This window comes from Elaeis guineensis, chromosome 12, assembly GCF_000442705.2.
Source record: "Elaeis guineensis isolate ETL-2024a chromosome 12, EG11, whole genome shotgun sequence".
Lineage (NCBI taxonomy): Eukaryota > Viridiplantae > Streptophyta > Magnoliopsida > Arecales > Arecaceae > Elaeis > Elaeis guineensis.
The window spans coordinates 11046236-11069054 of record NC_026004.2 but is presented as its reverse complement, the minus strand read 5'-3'; the positions used below and the strand labels follow the sequence as shown (position 1 = coordinate 11069054).

At 36.4% G+C, this 22819-nt stretch overlaps 1 pseudogene; it reads right to left on the bottom strand.

The window, feature by feature from the left end:
- Positions 1 to 2701: 2701 nt before the first annotated feature.
- Positions 2702 to 21207, bottom strand: LOC105055238 (DNA mismatch repair protein MLH3-like; annotated as a pseudogene).
- Between the last annotated feature and the right edge of the window lie 1612 nt (positions 21208 to 22819).

Sequence of the window (22819 nt, the reverse complement as noted above, 5' to 3'; positions counted from 1 at the left end):
AAGGCCTAGCTTTTATAATTTCCGAACACTCCTATGCTACAAATGAGACTCTCTAGTCCTACCAACTTCCGAATGACTGATGATGGATGGATTGACTGCAAGATTGGACTGTGGGTGCTGTCATGCCTGGTAATAATGATCAAATTTTTATGAGTTTGATAATCTCATAAAATTTTTCTTCTTGTTGGGAAGGCTTAATAATCTCCTAGAGTTACTTTGACAAATTTTGATTAATTTTTGGTCCTATTGAATTGGACGGGAATAACATGTTTTAATAATTTGGTTCATGTTCATGTGTATCTTCTTATGATTTATTTGAGATTCTATTTAAGTGCTGCAATATATATAGAATATTTCGCATGTAGTTTTGGTATTACTTGGTCAATGATTTTGGATTCTCGTGGCATGCCAAGTAGGTTAATTATGCATCTGAAAATCTTAGGTCATCAGTAATCAGCTTACTTTGGGAAGAGAGACCCTAATAATCTAAAATTACCATAATGATCTCATTTGAGTCATCAGGTGCTACTAATGGAGCTTAGAGTGGATGCCATCTGCAAAAGCATAGATGAGTTTTGCTGACATGGGCTTCCAATTAAGACAACTAATTGAACACGGATTTCAATCACCTACCGTGCTGATTTAGGTTGCACGATGCATCATGGTAGCATATGCAGGTCCTTCCCATGCTCCGCACAACTCCGCTTTTGGGACAACAGCACTAATCATCTGAAAACCACCAACAGCCACAAGAGAGCAATTAAATTTCTGAATGACGAAGCCAGCTCCTTCATCAGCTCCATTGTCAATCACTTTCACTGGAAGTTAATCTTGAGAAAACAAGCCACATAGACACAAGCTATAAGGTAGTTCGCAAAGATTTGGAAGCCTGGTTTTATTGCCAACTAAAGCCATGAACCGTTCAATAGTCACAATGACCGTTACTTCCCTTATCCCATGCCATTTGAAATTTAGTACCAGAATTAATACTTTTTATTATCTTATTGTGGCATTAAAATGGAAACCAACGAGTAATAACTCAAAGAATAGCAACATTTAGTCCAAACTATTATTCAGTTAGAAACTATTTTTTTAATGGCATGAACTTTTTAGAAAAAAATTAGTCAAGATTTTGAAAAAAATATTTTATTTAGGAAAATTACAAATGCCTAATAATGGCTATTATTCATGGCCGTTGGAATAGGATAATGGTCAAATAACAGTCATAATTTAGATACTTGTTATTAATATGCATAATATAGAGAAATTCTTTGTCCACTGCCCTTGGTGGAGAAAAAATGCATCATCCAATTATATTGGATCACATAGCGCAATTAATAATGGAGCAAACATTTACTGCCGTTTAGTTTTTTTTTTCTCAATTTTTTTCTAACAAAAATATCTTTTCCCTCTATAAAATAAAAAAAAATAATATTATTACTTTCTGATACATTATATGGCTTCCTATGAATATATATGATATCTTGAATAATATATATGATTTTCTGTGTCTCTATATGATATCTTGTTGGTTATTTTGACTTCTTGATGCCTTATATAATTTTCTGAACAACATATATGACTTTCTATGAATGTATATAACATCCTGCTGAATAATATATATGATCTTTTTCACGGCTAAATAGATAATTTGATAAGCCAATGATTTTTTTTCATGTTTCATAGTACGGCTAACCAACATGTTAAAAGCCTTTTTTTTTTTTTCCCTTTTTTTGGGGACTTCAACGGGCCTGACAAGCTCATAAAATGGCAATTCTTCACGTTTTCTATAACTAACAGGAAGTTATGTAAAGCATCAAAAAGTCATAATAACTACGAAAAGTCATATACATTGTTCAGGATGTCATATATATTCACATAAAAAATTATATTATTAAAAATATCATATATATTCACAAAAAATCATATAAAATATCAGAAAGCCATATATATTATTCAGGTATCATATATATTTACATAAAGTCATATAAATTATTTAGGATGCCATATATATTCACAGAAAATCATATAAAATATTAAAAAATTATAATAATTAACAAGATATCATATAAAGATACAGAAAATCATATATATCATTCAGAAGGTCATATATATTTACAAAAAATCATATAAGATATTAAAAAATAATAATATTATTATTTTTTTTATTTTATGGAGAAAAAATATATTTTCATCAAAATAATTAAGAAAAAAATTAAACGATATTAAATATCTACCTCATTATTAATTGCATTACATAACCTAATATAATTGGGCGGTATGCTTTTTCTCCACCTAGGGGTGCTGAACAAAGAATTACTCGCATAGCATGACAGACATTCCTGTGAGAAACTATTATAACAGCTGTTAGAATGCTGTGAATGCTTTCATTTAGATCAAGCTTGTAAGTTGTAACTGCACAGCTCCATGCATGAAATGTCCAAACAAAATTTATATCTTTCATGCTAATAAAAGCACCTTCAGTTTGCCCATTCTTTCTCCACACAATCTGACTGTGTTGGTCGCTACTCCCCAAGTAAAAGCTACGACAGGCATTCACGGTAATTCCTGAAGAACCAACATGACCTCATGCACACATGCAAAACCAAAATAAAAGACCTCGTGTATATGTGGATGTGGACACCATCACATTCTTCTACAAAGCAGAATAATTAGGAATATTCAACGACTGGAATCAGGATAGCATGCAAAAATGGCTGCTTGGTTAAATGGGAATAAAATTTTGTTACCATTACAAATGGTTGACTAGATGGCATATATTTATTAGATTCTTACAAATGAATGATGCTTGTATGCAATACTATTATAATGTACTACAATCAGCAATGGAGTGGTGGCATTTAACTATACAGACCACAATTTGAAAGCCCCTCTAGTATCGGTTGTGAAATTTTCTCGCAGAATCCAGACGCAACTGGGCACGTCTGATGCTGGATTTATGCCGGCTGAGTCCATGCCATATCTCACTTGGGCCATCCTGCTGCACCTGAAGTCTGGCCAACTGCTCATGAAGGGCTGTGACATTGAGAACAGGGACAGTAGTTGGTCGCCCATGAGCACACTAACGACAGTTTGTCATTAGTCTGTACGGTAAAGACAGTCCAGATATCGTAACTTCTTAAGAAACTCATAATACAGGCTGTGTTTTCATCAGATGATGCTCAATTTACAGATAAAAATTACCTGGAAGCATAGTGGTGTTGCTTTCAATTCTTCAACAATGAGAGAACATTCTGAAGGCAACAAGGAATCACCAAACATGATGGCACCTTGATTCATGAAAACAGAATTCAAATCAGTTATTTAACAGACAACAACAACCCAGAACTTGGAGCTGAGGATTTTTCCTTTAAGCACCAAAATCCAGGAGTCCAAACTCCCATCGTTCATATACAAAGATAGAAGATAAAGCATGCATACCTCTGCAGGCTTTGAAGTTTAGAACACGAAGAACAGAAGGTGGCAGAGTTGATGATCCATCTGTCTCAACAAGCTGGACATTGCAATAACAATAAAATCGGGGTGGACAAAACATCTCAAGTATCACAGGAAGTTAGAAAACAACCACAATTTTTTTTGGGGGTAACAATTATAACTGGATATACTGAGATGAGAAACAAAAACAATCCATCAGTTGCACATGCAGGTTAATGGCAATCTGAAGTTGTACACCCCATACACCATATTATTCCCAAATAATGGCAATATGCGTCAACAAATTTGAGAGTTTCAGAAAACAACGGATATACTCAATATATTTCAGTTTTAATAATCACTATCCTGGAAAATGATCGACTCTGATACGACGAACATCTTATGTGGCACCCAAGATGGTGAAAATACAAAGAAACCATGGATACAACATATGCACGACATCCAACACCAAGCATGAATTTGATAATCAGTTTGTTTGAGATGTCATGGATAAGATGCTGGTGTCTTCGTATTTTAAGTCACATCAACGTACGCATTATCACTAAACCTCTTGAATAAATGTCTGCAAATGCAACAACCCAATGTTGAGAGCTAAATGTGTTAAGGTGGAAAATGTAAACCGAGCTTACACTACAGATAATGCAATATTAGCCAAATGACATAAATAATGACAATAAAAGAAGAAAGAATTAAGTATTAACAATGAAGACATCTTAATGTCTATTAAAAAAAGAAACTGCAAGAAATGCTGTGGTTACCTGATCAATGAATTCTATAAGATCTTTGTCAGTCAAATTGATGCCTAATATACATGGTACCTGCATGGCAATTTTAGAACATATAAATATAATTGTCTATGAAAATTACACAATAAAGGCAGTTAACATTATGAACGTATCGCCCACAAAAACAATATAACATATATAAAGAGGCATTTGAATTATTGTCTATTCAGCTTGCTTACATAAACAAAAACATCCAAATCGAAACCATGTCCTCAAGCTTGTAGAATCTTACCAGCCAAGCTATGAGCCTCAACCACTTAGCTAATCTAACACTTTACTTTTTCAAGATCCATTTATCCGATTTCAGTAAAAACAAAATGCACACTTTCCAATGCTGTTAACAAGGTGATTAGATGGAGTGGATTGAAAAAAAAAAAATTCCAACTAGATCACTTGCATAATAAAGAGTCAGTGACCTTAAAAAAACATTGGACATATATAACATTCTTTCAAAATCATTTTGAAATCTTGTCCTTGAAAAGTCCGATCTTCCTCCTCTTCCATATTTGCCAAAACATGTGGGTTATCGCACCACATTTGTGGTGCAAAATAGTAGAGGCAATGCCCAGACGAGAAAGCATAAATCCATTTTCACAGTCACCAATTAGAACTCCTCGGCGCTAATACTATATTGAATTGATTCAAGTTTGACATCACCAATTGTTGCACAATATTAGCATAAAAAATTGATAATAAATTCTCTATAAGCCTCTTATCATAAACCAGTCTCGTCTTTGACTACATGATGTACGCTAAAAGAAAATAATCAGACAGATCCTCATAAGATTCATCGAAGAAAAGGGGCAAAAATGAAATTACTTTCACACATCCAATGTTGTTGAGATTATGAAGAAGTATATGTTTGATGCAGAAAAAGAAGTGGAGAAAACACAGGTAATGATAGGAGCAAGGGGTACTTACTGCAACGAGAGAAACAGCACATGCATGTCTCTTAAAAAGGTTCATGTTCCTGAGAACAAGTTTGGTAAAGTCTCAACACAGAAATAAATAGAGTCAAAATTCAACTGATATGATCACACCAATCTACTTAATGAATAAGCAAATCAAAAACATCTTACAATCAAACATCATCAATTATTTCTAAATACTTGATAATGCATGTCATGTGATTTTTTTAACCGTGTGAATTTTGCATGACAATTTATGAATTAATCTTAAAAGATGTTAAGAAATCTAACATGACTTATATGAAATTGGGGACAATGATAATAAGTGTGCCATAAGATGTTATACCGTTGATATTAGACCACAAAGATAAGTTGAAGGATAACATAGAGTATAGCATGTAATCAAATTATGTAGCAACAATTCTGCCTCTTTCAGTACATTTCAAAGATAAAGTATGACACTTCAAAGATACAGATAATGTATATGATCAGAAGTACCCATGAGTAAGTCAATTTTGTTAAAGATCAGTTTATATGAAAAGAGTGTAAGAAACAATAATAGATTCATTGAATTGCCAAATTTTCCAAACTCCTCATCATTGGTGTATCCTCCCCATCCTTGACACTACTTAAAAGAAAGTGGCTTCATTACTTTCTTGTTAACATGAGTTTGCCATTTTTTGGGTACATTGAAAAGGGAGAGACTCCAAAATTAAAGTCTAAAAAAGATGCACCCTGCTGCCTCAGCAGCCACCAGCCTAGATAACTCCTAAGGAAGAACATCTGTCTCAAGGAACTCTATATCCCCAGAATGAGTTTACCATTTCTATATCTATATCAGCGTAAAACAGGCTTGCAGCAACCAGAGTGCTATTTCAAAAGGTCAACAATCCATAGGCTTCCTAAAGCTCCAAGTACTTAAAGATTGACATCTTTCAAGTAGAATTCTCGTCTATCTAAGAATCTCTCTTTACCTTATATACACTACTTACCATTTACCAATATCTTTATTAAATCATATAATACTGGTTGCTTGCACATTCTCCTAGCCAGATGCTTTAACATCTGATCTGCCACTTCAAGACATAGGGTTTTTTTATCTCTGCATTCTACAGTATATACCATGTTGTTGCACTATAATATGCTTACAACCATGGTGACCGCAACATTATTATATATGTACGTATATAGGAATTTTATACTTATGAGAGACCAGAGCAATTTTTTGCTTTATTCTAACTCTTGTTCTCATTCTTATGAAGAAATGGGCACAAATATGGCAAACAAGTGATAAAACTGGAACTTGATGAGAAGTAGAAAACATAAAACATATCAAATGAAACTGGGCTAGGGGCCACGAGTCAGCCATAATAAGTTGGTATTAGGCTGGTGAAATCAAGTATGCCAATCCTCCAAAATACCTTAAGATGTTGGGTTGGGGGGAGGGGGGAGGATAGAGAGTAGTAATTTCCCCTTGAAGCCTAATGAATGGAGCAGTTGATTGTTGCCCTTATTTTGTTGCAGTTCAAATTTCCAAATCTCGTCATGAAGTAATAAAGCCCCTCCCCACCCTTCTGTTGTAAACTCCCAATTGCCACATGCCAAACAAGAGACAACTTAATTTAGTAGCAGTAATCCTTCAACTCAAACTAAAGAAAATAGTCACAGCCCAAGCATACAAACATCCCAAATTCCCAATCAACAATATGAAGTCCTCTCGCAGAAATGAAGTCCGAACTGAAAACCATCCTGGCATTTCATAATCTGTTTCATGAGATAACTCATGAGTTATCATGTAATAACCATAAATTTGATAAGGGGCTTAAGGAAAACTTTTGTAAACCAATTATAATATCAAATACATGGTAAAATTGGAGTACTGAGAAACTTGGTCAAACCAGAAAAATGAAAATGCTCTGTTCACTCAGTGAAATCGAGGAATTGAAGTGGTAAAAAAGAAAGCAAACGAGAACAATGAATGAGGGGCTCAAATTGTTTCTTGTGGTGGTGGTGGTGGTGTGGGGGAAGAGATGTATAGAAAGGATTGGAAAAATTCAAAAGGCTTGTTTCTCTAGGGATCTGATAGCATCTAAGCAAAACAAAGTATTCATGGTTCTCCAAACAAATTGGATACCACTTCCAGTCAAGGTGCATGGTACCAGTGCCAGCTGCTGTACTGAAACTTTCGTGGTAGCTATGGTACGGTATGCATGCTACACCAACACAGTATTTTCTCATGCCCATCCATGTATTGTGTCGGATGGTTCTGCTCATATACTGAACTGAACCTCGGTATCATACTGGTACATACAGTATGCCTCGTATGGGGTGGTACACGTCAGTATGGCAGACAATTGCTCCAACAATAATACTATGTAAGCAGAGAGAAACAGATATTCAAGGAACATAACCATACTTTGTGAATGATTCTGAGGGCTGACTAGGAGTGCTGCAGATCCAACCCCATTGCTGTATCTGATCTGCATATTTTTGCAACAGCTGAAACCCCATTTCAGGAAGAACCTGACATTGATATACAAATAAAGGTAAAAGGGCAATTAATAGTCGAAATACCAAAAAGAAGTAAACATGCTTACAGGTTGCAAAAGCAAAAGGATAATAGATAGACATACCAACTCCTGCTCAGGATCCAGATAAGTAATTCCAATGCCCTCACCAGACAGGACCTAGAAAAGCAGTATTGAGGCACAGAACTGCCCTTTTTGTTTAACTTTTATTGTGAAGAAATTCATTGAGATGAACTAACCTTTCGACGGAGCTCTTCCAAGCGAATCCGTTCATCTGCAGCATGCTACAAAAAACAGGCGAGAATAACTATGTTCATGATTCTAAGCAAATTCATGCAGAATCATGTGTATAGACCATTCCTAAATAAGCTGATTCTTTTGTATGCCTTTAGCTCATTCATATTAATTCAACGTAAGAAATTTCTACTGATGTTCATTTTTAGAAAAATCAGGTTTGGGCAGATTCAATGCAAAAAAATCCCGAATTCCTTTTAAAATTGCTGCATTTAGTTCTTTGTTGCTGTAGGATGGCTACATATCTCCCTGCCTGTTTAGATGTTTGTTTTGGTTTGATTCCACAACTCGAAGGATCTGAGCAATGGGTCCTAGTCAATCCTGCATTCCTTGCCTTTCCAAATTCGTTACTCTCAATAATCAAATGTTTCCTATGTTATTAAAAAGCCTTTCGAGATTTTCCATTTCAGTGCACATAGGTAGCATACAACTTGATTGGTGGGGTTTTGAGCCAAGCAAAGCTAAATACAGGAAATCAAAGATTGAATGAAACCAAGCAAATCAAAAAATCCATTGTGCCTAGACCAATCAGCCCCAATCTAACATGATCAAACAATTTACATTCAAGATAAACTAGTCAAAAACAAAACTATATCAAAGTCATAAGCCAATCAACATAATAATCTCATTCATGCACATATGCATCCATCTAACCCCTCACCCTGCATATGCACAAACACAGGCACATACAACACACATTCTTAGGTGTACACACATAACACATATTTTGGACATGCATGAACAAACAATGGTCCAGTATGTGTGCTGCACATAACGTTCCTTATGTCACACTGCATCCCTCTAACTGGATAATTGTGTTTCATATTCACCACATACTTTTGTTCATGAAGTAACAAGTTCCAAATACCATCTAGCAGATACGTTTAGAATCTACAAAGTTAGTTATGCTAGTTACTTATGCCAGTGCCTGACACAAACATATATGCAGTATCACATTTTTATTAGCAATAAATATTCCAGTCGACGGGTTTCAGCTGTTCTCCTTTTTCTTCACTTTTCAATGTTTTCATGTTCAAGTCTAGGCAATCATCCCCACATTCTTGAAAACACAACAGATCAATAAATGTTTCAAGGTAATTAACATCTGAAATATGGCAACAAGAAGTGTATATATAAGAAAGAATGAGATAGCTTGACGCTGGATAAAGAAAGGCAAAAATGGAAACCTGATCGATAATAATGAGTGTTCGACTTGCCATTACAGGAATAAATTTTCTATCCAGCTGAAGAAGAACACTTGCATCCTGAAGGCAATCTTTGTCAAGAGATTCAGGCACTAAGGAGCTACCACAGAGATGTAAAATACCAGAAGAAATGTCAAGTATATCATCACTTTGTCGAAAAGAATTATGCAAGAAGTCTCCATCCTATGAAAACAGACGGATATCTATCAGATAGTCAAAAAAGCTGTACAGTCCTAATAGAAACGAACTGATACATTTCCAAGAAGCTAGCTAAGCTTTTATGAGCACAGATATACTTTAACCATAGGCTGCAAAGTGCCACTTCGCCACTTAGTCATTTCAGCTGCAACATGTTCTGGTTCATCAGTGATAGAACCTACAGGGTAGGATTTGCTCATTTCTTGTTTGATCAGCTTTTCATCAATGCATTGTCTAATTCCAGAAACAAAATTTTGCAAACTCAGAACAACCTTTTGCATATCAAATCCTGCATAATTAAAGCGACCAACAAATGCACTACCTGATCTGTGGCTGGGAAACCTCCCTGTTAAGAGGCTTCTGTGATGCATTACTTCGTGACACATTATCTAGTGAGTTCATGGTCTCTGCAAGGCATGAATTCATGCAACAGTTTTAAAACCCGACACTCCATTTTAGAAAGGATAAGAAATTCTTTGTACATTTGACAAACCTGGTGAAGCCTTTGAGAACTCAAAATCAGGCTCTTTTCGCACTGTTTTGGTCAGACAGTTTAAAATAAGGAATTTGCACTTCCCTTTGTAAAATGGTGGAGCTGAAGAACTTCTCTTTGATCTAACCTTGTAAGCCTGAGACAGTTCATGATTTAGAAATTCCTGTTCATGGAAGGAGCTCTCAACCACCTTATCATGATTGTGCACAGGGTGAACCCTAAACTTGGAATAGCCATCAGTCCTTTTAACATTAGTAGAGTCTGAAAACAACCACCCAGTTTCACAATGTAAATTATCCAACAAGCAAACATCACCAAAAGTTGTTTCATCTGAAAGGTGGCCATAGCGCAAATCTTTGTTGGGACTAGAGCAATATTCATGATCTGATCTGCTTTTCGCCCAGCTTTCATCAGGATAAATCTCACTGTAACTATTCTGAAAAGAGTTGAAAAATTCATCCTTTTCTTCCATTATTGTAGAGTGCCCGGAATCATCACTTTTGAAAGATCTCAAATTCCATTCCAATGAATCTTTGCTTGTACAATCAAAAGCTACATTTGTTGATCTACCACAAGATGCATGTGGGGAATAAAGAAGCCATTCGTCCTTAGGTAATTGACATATGGATCCAGTTTTACAAACTCCTAGCCTATTATGAAGGTTGTTCTCCTCAAATAAACAAGTTTGATCACAAGAATACAGGCTAATTGAATCACTTGATAGCACATCCAAGTCCCTAAGTGCCTGGCATTTTCTAATTACAGTGAATGAGGGCGTAGCAGCATCAAATTTTTGGGGGCAAAAAATATCGCTAGAACTTGAACAACGTTAATGCATTTGCATTGCATTGTCAAGTCCTTTTCTTACATAAACAACGTTAATGCCAAAACCACTGGGAGTTGAGCAGAGTGCTGAGTTACAGAGCTCATTCTCCATCAAAGAGTGACTCTCTTTCATCCCTGGTTTGCTGAGAGACTTGGGATTGTGTAATCGATTATGAACTTCCTGAGCATTTACCGTGATGTCATGATGATCAGTCATTTTACAACTAATTAATTCTTCTTTCAAGTTTCTGGTGCCATAAGGAGGTCTGTTCTTCCATACAAACTCTTGCATATCATATTTTTCTCTAACTTCAGAAGTAAGATCAGGAATGTGATGGTTTTTCAAAGGCAAAGAATCGGCATTCCTTGTCCACCAAAGAGGATTGTGGTTTATGACACCCATTTTATCACATCTAGGATCAAATACATCCACTCTGTCATTAATTACATTGTGCAAAGAGCAATCAGTAAAACCAAAAAGCTCAGTATCACTTTGGCTTGGTTCAGGCTCCAGGGAAAATATCTTCTGATCTTTAGATGATCTTCCAGGAGAAGTAGTAACATCTTCTGATGCGATCTTGAGGGGGCTGCTAATTGGGCTATGAGAAAGAAAGCGATGATGTAACTGGATATTGCATCTCATCTTTCTCATGTTAGAGTTCTTAAATATGTCTATGGTCAATGGGTCTGCAAAAAGTAGTCATTGATGAACACCATGAACGCATATATAATCTCACTCTCCAACATGTACAGAGGACAAAACTAGATGCTTGACAGCATGAAATATTGATTAGAAGAAATTCATGTAGAATTTTGTTTAATAATGCAAGAAAGTTGGACAAATGACAAGATCTTACAATTAATTTGACATACATACACCAAGAGATGCTTTCAACAATAAAAGAATCTATATTATCTGCTATCTATCAGGGATGCAACATCAGTACCTTCCTTCTGAACTTCATTTGCCACAGATACACCACTTTTATGGGCAAAAGATTTTCCTGCAAAGAAACACTAAATGTGGAAAAAAAAAAAAACTTCCAAAACTCAAAAGCAGTTTCATCCAAGAATGATATTCAGCTCAATGAATCATTACATCGGAAGAGTTGACCTTGCGGTGACTGCTCCTGAAGTTGTTCCCAGCAATGCATGATGGCTTGTTCAAAGAAAGTCAAGATAATGCCCCAATCCTGATAAAAGAACAGAAAAACCAAAGGCCTGCTGAAAGTGGCAGAAGTAATTTCTGAACAAAATAAAGTGTACATTATCAGATAAATTATTTCCCAATAAATGAAAGATGGTACAGGGGTATCTTGCCAGTGGCAGAATCAATGTACACAATGAAGCAAGCGTGTCAATATATAGATATGCTTTTTGTGTTCTTTGTTGAAGCAAAGACAATATATCAGTTCAAATATTACATATATATATATATATATATATATAGAGAGAGAGAGAGAGAGACCCTTGCTTCCCACACAGTTAAGTCCAGAGACTAGATAAAAATCAACTAACTCCCTAAACCCATCAAACATCTGCGCTTGAACAACATCTCTTGAGGATAGAAAGAATATAGACATACACCCTCAATTTTGTATTAAACGTACAGGAATATAAATTATAATAATTTTGAATTATACTCATCAGAAGAGTTGAGTTAGAGGGACAAATAGAAGTCTCAAATAATCCCTGGTTCCCACTAAACAATGCATCTGAAGTGGCAAAATAAGACAGGAAAGTTTCATTGAACTGTGTCTAGTATCAGACAAATTATTCATACAACAGCTAAATAAAGGAGGGGGAAAGCTGGACAAAATGCATAATTGAATTCACTCCAAATCATTGCCTTAAATTTCTGGTGAAATTGTAAACAAATTGATGCTTCATAATCAATAACTAAATATGGATCAAAGAACATGAAAGCCGCAAGCAACATGGTAATACAGTTCTCTTCATGTCAACTAGGTAATTTTTTGGGTTAGAAAATCAACTACCTTCATGAACTAAATATCTGATAATCAGTGACCATGTTTCCAGACCACGTAACATGTGAAAAGAAGCTGTTGGAAGCCAAAAACAGCAGGAGCTTTTTCTCCCCAAGTGACTTAAGTTATTCCAACTCAAATCTCATCCCATGCAAACATCAAAAGCCATCAACTGATGGATTAGAAAGGATGAAATGAAAAACTATCACCTTAAATTGGGTAAAAGTCAGCTTACTAAGTCTCACCTTAAAAACTATCCATGCTGCCCGGTGGAGTGATAGTATTTTATATCTTATCATCACTTACTCCAAGAGATCAGTGAATTCTTATGACAAGAGTATCAACTATATCAAGCAAAATTCCTTCTTTGCAAACCAAGGAAAAGGTTGCCAACCAAGAAGACTTGGGTAAACATGTCTAACAAAATAATCACTATTAAAAGTTACAAATTACGATCCCGATAATGCCCCAAATCAAAACACACCTTTATCATTTTTGAGCATAGCCTTGACTCCGAGTTCTCATCCACTCAACCTATAACTGCTAATCTCACTCAAAATGAAACTATCGCAACACTGGTACAACAGCCTCACAATAACTAGGATTAGTTCCACCTAATTCCACAGTGCTAATTCAAACAGTATCCCACTTCAAATACCTATTAAAACTTTCTTGAACTCATAAATAAGATATATAAGGATTAAATCTGACAAAATAAGAATTTGAAACCAACATGTCTTGAATGATGCACCCCTGATTAAATGAGTCTTCTGGGAATACCCCTTTAGCTCCTCTTGAAATCTTCTTAGCGAAAACCTTTAAGGAAACTTAACAGATAACATAGATGCCTCAGCTACATGGTTTAAGGACAAAAAGTAGATCAGACCAAAGTGAAGGCATTTCATACTGCAAGTTCAAATCGTAATATTTTGCCTGTATTTTGAACCTTTGATGCCACCATCAGGGTTCAAACACTGGACCTCTCAAAAGTGGAGAGGAATGCCAACCAGCTAAGGCTGGTTGGCAATGTTACAAACACATAAAGTCCTGTAATATGTAAACATATTGAATAAGCAGTAAAACTTAAATACACAAAGGAGAAGAGAATAAAGAAGCACAAATTAAGCATAAGATTAGCACCTTGAATTCTATAATTGTCTTTGAAGGTTCAAAACTTAGGTCATAACTAAGAGGAGGACAGCATAGATTAAACATATATGCTGGATATCCCTGATTCTTGAGTCTCTTCCCCCCATGGAACTCAGGCTCGACCCGCAGGGTTAAAGAACCCTGAAATCTGGCTGCGAGATCATTAACCAAGTTATGAAGTGGGCACTTGCTAATGAACCTTGAGTTAATATCTGAAAACGTCAAGGTCACAATGAATGATCAAAGAAATCAAAGGAATAGAAGGGAGTGGGTGGAGGGGAAGGATACAGAGATACTGGAAAGCCTGCAAAGTAAAGGTTCAATTAATTTATAGCATACATGAATGAGTCAAACTGTCTAATGTTACTCCTAAGTTAGTACCTTTGTGGAGAAAGCATCAGCAGGCCCAGATATATACCCAGAAAGGATCAGTTTTTGATCAGAGTAAACAATTTCATGTAGGGAACTGGATACTTCATTCCCAAAACCATCAGAGATAAGAGGCAAAGTAGATGAGGAAGGAATTGTGCAGAGTAGCACATCCTCACTGCACTCACAAGAGGCATGATGTCATTAATTGGTATTGAAAAACCTGTGACTGATTTATCATTAAATACAAAAATCTCACCTCTCAATATCAGTGACTCTGAATAAAATTTGCGGGTGAACAAGAGCAGTTCAGAGTACACATTTCTTCACAGAATGGAGAACCTTTTTGGAGCTTCCAAGAAGAAAGATAAGCAGTGACAGGAATATTAAATCAGTATAAACTACAAATGACATTAAGCTGTACATGTGCAAGCTACGTGACACAGAGCAACATAACAAAGACTGAAATCAGGAAAGAAAACCTAGACTGCATGCATCTCCTTCGAACTGGTTGGTTGTAAAATAGTTCTCGAACAATAACTGCAAGACATGAGAGCCTCAATCACAATAAGTTGTTTTGTATGACTATGCAAAAGACATCTAGAAGCTCACAGAATTATGCCAGTTCAGATGATGCTGCTCCAATATAACTTAATAGCTAACATATATGCAAGTTTATCTACGGTAAAAGGTTAGAAGCAGTATGTAAAATAGATGAAAACATAATCAATAGAGTAGCTGACTAATTCACATAAATGTATTTACCAAAACAGCCTGCTTAATATAACTAATAGATCATGGCTGGGAGTCAAATGGATACTGCAACTACAAGTAGTCAGCAAAATATGAGTAGATGAGGATTTTAGGCTGAAGCCTATGATAATTGTAGAAGCCACAATCATAGAAATAAAATTAATGGCTGATCATTTTTGGGACATTCTTTTTAAGTAAGTTTTGGTAAACTATCACAAAAGTGTTACAGTGAATTGACAAACACAGTAAAAAGACCGGATACACCAAGAAAATGATGGCAACATTTGTTGATAGTTGTGCATTCATAATAATTAAAATTGTTATCAAATAGTGCACATGGACAACCACTGAAAAGAGCTAAAGAAGGGTTCCAATACCTTGAAACTTCAATTACAAGAGTATGTTAGCAACATACATCCATTAACAAGAAATTAAGACATGATACCACATGGTCCAGTCATCATAATGGGAAAGATACTGCAAAGCAATAAAACATTCTTTGCCTTCTATATAACCATAGAATCATGAAATTAGTGTGCCTTTTGCAGGGAAGAAGTTACAAGAGTTAAGTAATGCCACCCATAGTCAGTCTACCATACAAACAAACCTTATGACAGCTACTGGGATTGAGAATATTCTTTAAAAGCAAGAGCGAAATACTTCATTCAGATAACAATAGCCACATTACCAGTGGTACCCACAACTTCCCTCTGATCATCTATTCCAAGAAATAAGCACTTCGATCCCTAAAAAATTTTATGAGAATGGGAAGATTAGTCAAAATAAATAAGTAGAACTATGTTTAATTTCAAAGTGCAAAGAAAATGCATGCCTTTATATTCTTGCAGTATGCATTAGGTTTGCCACGAGCTTTTGTTCTAACTTCCACTACGGAAGTATCAGAAAGGGAACCCAATGCCTCTCCTCTAAAACCCAGGCTTCTAGTACTAGATTCAATGTCATCCATGAGGCCGAACTTGGATGTCGTTGTTCATACACCACATAAAACCACGTTATCAACTTCATTATTGACTAATGGCATAAATAAATCAAACTATCAAAACATGATGGCATGTGCACGTGTACATACAATTATATTGTGTCCGCAAAAAGACAGATACATCAGAGTGAAAAAAAAAAAGTATTGCTAGTACTATTCACTTACAACATACTCAATCTTGGATACACAATTGTTCAACATTATATGTCCCAAAAGATAACATATAATTAATCATAAAACAATAGTACTGGTTGGTGCCAGTTAATACCAAGCATACCATACTATATCAAAAGAGAAATCGATACTTAGTTTGCCCATCAATACCATACTGTACTGACATGAGATGGCTTAAGGTTGGCCAAACCATCCCGAACTGACCAGTTCAAGTCGTACCAAACTGAACCAATTAAGAACTGGAACAATTCATACATTCCAGATGGTTCGGCCCTCAATAAAACTCCAATACCCCCGCGGTTCCAATTTTGCGGTCTCTCTCCCTCTCCCTCCCTTTGAAAGGTCCCGATTTTGCAATCTCTCTCTCTCTCTCTTCGTTTCTCTCAAAGTATCAAAGCAACCAATCCATTGTATACATTTGATGGTGGTTCCAGACTTCGAGTAATAGAAATGGGCAAGGGGACAAAGAGGAGTTCTATGCACACTAGTAGCATCAATGCCACCGCGGCTCCTCCGATATCTTCCCGCCTTTAGTCCCCCACACCCCACCCCCATTTCTTTCTCGCATCCCACAATGACCAGCTTGAGTTCGGTCTCACACCACCCAAACTGCCACCATTCACTAGAAATCCTCCACCCCCTGCCTCCCTCCACCATCCTCCTCCAATGACCACCCCGGCTTCTTCGGTGAACAAGCACAGCCGAAAAAATATGCTTCATCTCTCCCCCCACACCCCTCTTGCCTCTCCCATCCCTCTTTCTTCTGTTATTCTCTCCAACCTCCTAAGCTTAAGGTCAAGGTTAGGGTTCCCTCTCTCCCCCTCCCTCCCTCCCTCCCCCCTCTCACCTTCTCCTCTCCCCTCCCTATCCCTATTTGGTACGCCCTGGAATGGCATGATACGGACCTGTAATATATCAAACTGATCACCAGCCGGCACAACCCCCAATACAAATTCGACGAACCTTGGCGATAGCTAGTGTTACCTTTGATATGCTAGCACCAACTATCGTACCTTATCAATCCCCAACTAGTGCAGCATTAATTCCAATACTTAAACCCTTGTTGAAAACATTATAAATTATATGCTTACCCAAAAAGAATCTTGATGTCATATATGCTACTTTCAATTTTTATGGAGTGTGCAGCAGATTATCAGCAATTCAGAAAGATAAGTCTATTAGAGTGCTATTTTCAATTCATATGGAGTGCCCAGCTATTATCAGCAACTCAACAAGGTACATCTATTGGATGAGATAATAAACGAAAGAATCATTACCCCGCAAATCAAGTTGATTTAAGAAAGCCTGCTGACCAATTTGCATTTATTTTGAGAAAGATCTATTTATTTTGTAACATTGTTCTTATGACTGGCGAGTTCCATTTAAGCGAGTATAGCTTTGTCTAAAGTTTAGACCTTCTGCAAGTTTACCGCCTCTGGATGAATGTGAAACAAACAAAAAGGTTAATTAGAGTCAAAAATTCTGAGTTGATCTGGTGAAACAACTCACCATGAAGAGGACCTAGAATGCATAGGAAATATAAGTAAAGCTTGTTATAAGCAATCATTGCAAGTCTTCTAGGTGATCTTGTAACATGAGTTTGTACGGGCAACCTAAAGCCTAGTTAATAATCTAAGGACTAATGTCCGGTCACATATCAAAGATGGATATTGGATAAGCATATTCCCTCTAATCAACATAGACTTTAGCAATAACATCAGAATGAAGAGCAACATCATTATTATTTTCTTGCAAGAGGATCGGCATAAATTATTATCCACCACCGCAGACATGCTAAAGATATAGACCATGTTCATGTGCATTGCCAAGGTGGGTGCTGAGCAGACTATTCCAATATGCCACTAGACATGGAAGTTGGCATTGTCATAGATGATGTACTTGATACAAATTTGGCTATGTGCAAGCATCGGGGCTTAAGGATATAAGAACTTAAAAAATATTATTTGTTATGTGGCATATAATCAAGTATTACAATTTTTATGACAATTTTTCTATCAGAAAAATATTTTGATGAAATATATCTTAGATTATTAAATCTTTATTTAGAATATCATTTCCAAATGTTTCCTATCTTTCTGCACCATTGCATATCCACCCTCAAGATGGAAGTAGTTTCAGTGACTTTAGATTTGCAAGAAAGCATCTGTCAAAACATGTAAACCTATCATTAATAGTCAAAACAGTTCATTGTACAAATGCCACAAAACACCAGACATCTATAGTTGTTGCTTGCATACGCAGTCTATGTCAAAACAGCATGTCAAACCTATCGACAGATTTCATCACCAAAACAGCTCATTGATAAAAATGTCAAAAGAGAAATCAGAAATCAATAGCCATAGCATGCATATGCATATAGGGTCTCCTTCATGTTTCACCATCAGAATGTTGAACTGAAAATTTAGGAGAAATAGACACATCTCTAGGCAGAATCAATCAACAACCGAAAGATAAACATCTACAAACAGCAACAGGGCCATGAAGATCCAGAAATAACATGCAGAAAATCTTCTACAATTAACAGAAATAGAATAACCACTATAATTAGTTCATTCAAATAAGGTGCATGTTGAATGTATACTACGCAACATTTGTCTAGGCAAAAATGGGGGAAAATCATGTCTACCATATTTGTCACCCAACATGACCAGTCCATCTCTTGTAATGCCACAACCTGGAATTGCACGGGAAGTGGAGAACAGCAAGCAATTACTTGTATAACTCTGGAAATTATTTAAAATGACAAGAACAGAATTTTGCTTACCATCATCTTCTACTTTAATGTAACATGCACTGATATTTATAGAAACATAAACCTGAACAATGAAATTAAAACATCAATATTTGCAATAAGGTTCATATGAGTAGAGGTGCAAGTTAGTCCAAACTGGGTCTAGGTCCAGCCAAATCAGATCAGATGGGAACCAGCTTCGCTTCCAGGATGTAAACTCCGATCAAACCCATCCACCTCATAGGATGAGTAGGATCTGGTTAGGTGTTGGTTTTGTGGTTTAGACTTAATAACTGTTATCTACTTTTATCGTCTAACTGGTCAAATCAGATGTTTGACTTCTGGTTTGAGGCCCATGGCCAAACCTCTTTATGGGTGTATGATGACTCCAAATTGGGCCATTTTCAGATTAGATCCAAGTTCCACAGACTCACTTTCAACCCTCAATGCTAATTGGTAAACAAGAGAGATGATATTTTACTAGTTACCATTAAAAGTTAGAATCATTATTCACTTACATAATCAAAAAAACAGCTTATGCTCTGTACAAGTGGAAGCAATCAATCAAATGACCAGTGCAATCACTGTCAACATAGACTCTAAGCTCTAGTGAAAAAATTGGTTGCTCAAAAGTGTAGAAGAGAGAGCGGTAAGATAAACACTTGGTAAACCAAGGAAGCAACATAAAAAATCTAGCATATCACATAAACTTTGTACATGTCAAGTTTGGAGAAGCTGGGTAAAGAGCCAACTGTATAGAAGGGATTTAAAGAAGTTTACTGTATGCCGCATTTTTTTAACTAATATAATATTTTATTTAAAACATAAAAAGAAGTAAAGAAGACCCCAAATTAGTGCGCCTTGGTCCACTTTATTGTCGAACAATGGCCAACCTAGGTCAAGCCCACCTAGATCATAGCAATGGCTTGCAGACAAACCGAACCACTTTAAAATATTGTCAAGAATTCGAGTAGGGCAGGAGTTTGGACCAAAGACATGATATTCAAATTGTTATTTTTTTACCATGGAACCAGCCATGAAGTTTCAAACACAGGTATAGAACAACACATCTATGAATTTGCTTTAAAAACACCAGAATACTGGTTCTATCCTCTAAATCCATCCCCTGTTATATCTAAAGTATTTCATGACAAGTCCCTTCATACTTTGTTGTAGAGTCATAAATAAGCTTTCTTTATATTGGATGTAACAATAGATACTTAGGAGCAAGAATAATTATGAGGAAAGGAGAATGATAACTTCAAGATAGACGAAATTGAGTTGGTGACGAATTAGCACAGTTTGTTGTGTAGCGACCTTTTAGTTAACAGTTGTTGGCTGACCTTGTAAATCCAAAAGTCATAACACGGTTGACAAGCAATGATACATATTCCATGGTTAAAAATAAATAACTAAGCAATTAAGAGGTTGCAAGACAAGGAAGTAGTATAAGATTAACCAGCTTGAATGGACCGAATGTGTGTGTGTGTTGGGGGGGGGAGGGGAGGGGGGGTGGACAAAATCAAACCGGGTAAAAGAAAGAGAACCATAAGCAAATGGAGATTGAAGTCATTACCTTGGTCGCACCTGCATCGATACTATTATATATCACTTCTTCCACAACTTTCGGCAAGTCAAACAAAACTATGCTCGAATGCAGTGGACTATGAACACTTCTTGATAAGCGTTTTATGCTCTGCATTTATGTAAGCTGAAAGAGCAAAATGAAATTTTTAAAGAAAGCATGGTAACACCAAAAACTAAAAACTCGCTTATATTTAAGCCTAGAAGCAGTTCTTGAGCATATAACTGTTCAAGAATCCGAGGATGCTAAACCATGAAAATCTTGCAATTCCAAACAACTTAGGATATATCATCGTCCAAAAAAGAACTACGGCAATAAAGAAACGCAGATTTCAATAACATGGACGGGACTTCGTAAAATATGATTCATCCCTCGTTGCAAAAAATCACAATTACGTGCGTAAAAAGGACACAAAATTTGTAATTAAAACGAAATATCCTCATCAAATCGCACGAGAAACCAGACGAATTGAAACAAAAGCGGAGCTCTACTAACCAGAGTTTCGTATCAAGAACGACGGAGGAAACCCTCGGAATCTTGGGCGTAAAACCTCGGGAAAGAGAAATCAAGGGGGCTAAAAGAGCTCTGGTAAAGGGATCGGAAGGAGAACTCGTCTGATCGAACGATGAAGGTTTGGAGCTTCCCCAAACAACGAATCGATTGTAATCTACGATTCGGAGAACACTTCTCAAACGACGATTATGTTCCTTTATAACGGAATGACTTGCGATAATATTCTGATTGAACGATATAATATATGACAATATTCCCCTATAACGACTGTCCCTCGGATATGAAATACTGATAATCTATAAATATTTATAATTATTTAATTAATCTATATCTAAAAAAAAATGATGAGTTAAATAACTCATCAAACGACTATGTGATTCGATGATAAATTTAAGCTCCAATTCAAGATGATTCAATGACAAATATGAATCCTGTCTCAAGCCCCAAAAGGTCGAAGCAGAAAAATATCGATCTTCGGATCGAAAAGAGTCCCAAAAGGAACAACATACCGACTCAATTACGATCGGATAGAACAATATGCCAACTCGACTACGATCGGATAAAACAACATACCGACGGTCGAATGGAAGATATACTGATTCGAATACGGTTAGATGGGAGATATACCGATTCGACTACGATCAGTAGGAAGATATCTGGTTATGATCTGACTATCCTACTTAAGCAAAAATTTGGCCAACTGATACTTGGTCATGACAAAAAGATCCGACTAGTCTGCTTAATCAAGTCTGGTTGACTGACACTTGGCCGCATCAAAAAAATAGTGATGTGCTGACCATTCATGAATATCGATGAATAATCAGCTAATGCATACCGACCCAATTTCGATCGGATGACTATGAATGCCAACTCAAGTTAAACGACTACACATGCCGGCTTAGCTACGGTTAAGTGGAATAGTATACCGATTCAACCATGGTTGAACAGAATAATAAGCCAACTCGACTTCGATCAATCGAAGGATATTCGACTTGCCCTCATATATCAAATATTAAAAAAAAAATCTATATGCCTAAAGTTGAGTCTATTGATACCCGACTATACTTGGGAAAATTTGCGCCTAAAGTTCAGTTGGCTAGTATCCAGCTAATAAGCGGATTCTACAACTTCAATTACCGATCGTCATTCGGTTATCTGATTGATATTTGACTATATTAGCAATAATGAACATCACATTCAAAAAAGACAACGTACAAGAAGTTCGATATTTAGAAAATTTTCAATACTTGAAAATTTTTCATCCATTCATCAAGAAAAAAGTATAAAATTAGACCAAAAGTCAGATTACAAATTGAGTTGGACTATTGTCCAACTACGAAGAAAGAAAAAATCTTTATACTGGACACCAGTCGGCCTCTTCCTCGGTTGTATCGACAGTCATCGCAGCACTAGTCTCATGGCCTTCGATAGCAGTCGACTCTGGTATGGCTTCTTCAACAACGGGAGCAGACTCTGGTGCAGTCGGTGTAACTTCTTTAGTCGGCACTATTTTTTCGATAGCTTCTTCTTTTGAACCAGGGGCGGCGATGTTGTTTTGATCCAAGTTCGGGTATAATTTTTCCACCGCATCCCTACTGTCTTTACAGCCGATACAATAAGAAGCGAGTACCCTCGAGGATTTTATTTTTGAAGTCTTGCGATTCTTTGTAATCCTTGACGGCCTGCTCTCATGCCCGACTCAGAGCATCTTTGGCCAACCATGCTTCCTCCTTAGCAGAGATGGACTCTGCATCTACCAGTGCCAACCTTGATTCGATGGCCCAATACTTTTTTCTTTCTTCCTCCAACTCTTTAGCACAACTATCACGATCTTTCCGGAGCTG